This window comes from Lycium barbarum, chromosome 5 (assembly GCF_019175385.1).
Source record: "Lycium barbarum isolate Lr01 chromosome 5, ASM1917538v2, whole genome shotgun sequence".
NCBI lineage: Eukaryota > Viridiplantae > Streptophyta > Magnoliopsida > Solanales > Solanaceae > Lycium > Lycium barbarum.
Window position 1 is genome coordinate 40,173,800 of NC_083341.1, and position 2,512 is coordinate 40,176,311.

Genomic DNA, 2,512 nt, shown 5'->3' on the forward strand with positions numbered 1-2,512 from the left:
TGAGTTTGCCTATAATAACAGTTATCACTCCAGCATTCAGATGGCTCCGTACGAGGCCCTTTATGGCAGGAGATGCAGGTCTCCTATTGGCTGGTTTGACGTGGGCGAGACTAAGTTGATTGGGCCAGATGTGATCCAGGAAGCTGTAGATAAGGTAAAGCTTATTCGAGAATGATTATTGGCTGCTCAGAGTCGACAGAAAGCTTATGCAGATAGACGACGTCGACCGTTAGAGTTCCGGATTGGCGACTGGGTATTCCTGAAGGTGTCGCCCATGAAGGGTGTCATGAGATTCGGTAAAAAGGGTAAGTTGAGCCCCCGGTACATTGGACCGTATCAGATCGTGCGAAAGATAGGCGAGGTCGCCTATGAGCTAGACTTACCATCCGACTTGGAGGCCGTACACCCGGTGTTTCATGTGTCTATGTTGCGGAAATGCATTGGTGATCCTGCCAGGATATTCCCAGTAGATGACATTCAGGTGACGGAGCAGTTATCTTATGACGAGCAGCCTATATCTATTCTGGATCGACAGGTGCGGAGACTACGCACTAAAGAGGTGCCCTCCGTCAAAGTCCTGTGGCGCAACAATAATCGGGAGGAGATGACTTGGGAGGCGGAGGACGAGATGAAGAAGAAATATCCCCACTTGTTCCCGACATCCTCAGGTAATCTAATTTTCTTTTTTCAGTTTGTTGTGTTGAGTGATAAAATAAATTATGTATGTCATTATTAAAAAAAAAGGGGACACTCCTGCCTTGATCATAAGACCCTATAAGATTAATTTAACATTCGGGGACGAATGTTCTTAAGGGGGGAAGAATGTTATGTCCCGTGTTTTCGTATAATTGGAAACCGAGAAAAACAATTACGACTTGTGTGTTATAAGGACATAAATTTAATTTTTGTGAATATGGCTATGTGGTTGTGAAATCTTTAATGCTAAGACCTCGGGGAAGGCCGAGGATAAAAATTGGAATTTCGGAAATTAGTTTCGGGAATTACAAATCGGGACTTTTGAAGAAGTGGGCCCAAGAAATAAAAAGATTACAATTGAAGCCCAAGCAAGAGAAGGGGGCCGGCCAAGCCCATTTTTAAAAGGGTCATGTGCTATGCACATGACCCCAAATGGATATATACTAGGGAGCCTTAGCAATTCAAGAACAAAAAATCAAAGAACTCACAAAAAGGGGGTTTCGGCCGAAGTGCAAAGGAAAAGAAAGAAAAAAATTCCAAGCTTCTTTGTGATCCAAAAATCTTGTTCTTCTCATAGTTGTGAAGTGCTCAAGACCCTCTTCAACGGGGTATAATTAGTTTGGCATAAGAACTACGTTTGCGACAAGTCGGAAAATCAAGAAAAGGTAAGAATTTTGCCCCTCTAATGTTATAGAATTGATATGAATGTGTTAAGGATTGGAAATAGACGAGAATCCCGTGATTTTGATATAAATAGAAAGCCGTGGGTGTGTGTGTATAGTGTGTATTGGCCGTGAGCCATAGAGAGGAAATTGATGTGAATTGATCTTGGTTAAGTTGGTATAATGTGTTGTTGTGACCTTTATGTCGTAAAAGATTAATTGATAAATGGAATTGGCGTTGAAAAGTGATTTTGGATATTATCGGAAAGTGTATACCCTTGGTATCATTATGTATATCATTGTATATTTAGGGTGCTAGAGACTTTAGATATGAACTTATAATGATGTTAATGAATTCGGAATGAAACGACGTGAGTTAGAATGTTCGTCGTGAACTTTTGATTGTTTTGAAGAATTATGGAACATAATGGATTTTGGTGTAATTTCGGGTATGGCTTGTATTGTAGTTAGGTTGTGATTATATAAGTTTGAATGTGGAAATGAATACAATTATGTAGATGTAGAATTGGAGTTTTGAAAGTTTGAATGGAAGTTGCCAACTTAGATAACAAAGTGGAATTTTGAAGCTAGAATGGCTTGATTGTTGTTTGTGTTGTTTGTTGATGTGTGGGCTGTTGTTGTTGTTGTATTTTGAGCCGAGCTACGCCTCGGGGATGTTAGATTTATAGGGGAAATGCTGCCGAAATTTCGGTAGGCAAATATGGAGTTAAAGGCATTTTTTGAGCCTAAGAATCTCAATTGGTAACTTTGACCATTTGCAGATTTTTGAAGAAACGGGGCGGGACTTTTGGAAGGGCTTACGACGTCTGTGAGGTATGTAAAGCTTCCCAATTCTTTATTTGGCATATCTTAGTGTGTTAGTTGAATATGAGACCTTCCGGAGCATTTCTGCTCCTCGAAACCCGATCCACATGAAAGTTACTATTCATTCAATTCGATTGAAGCCTAAAGGCTCCCTTTTGGCTAGAATGCCATTATTCGTCCGAAACCTATCGAAATGTGGTCGAGTAACCTAGAAATGATTATGTATGACCTTTGGCATATTACTGCTCGAAAAAGAATATGTTCGCCACCTCACTTCGACTCGAGGTGGGTCCGCTACCCCAAAATGCCCGATTTGCCCTTCGGGCCAT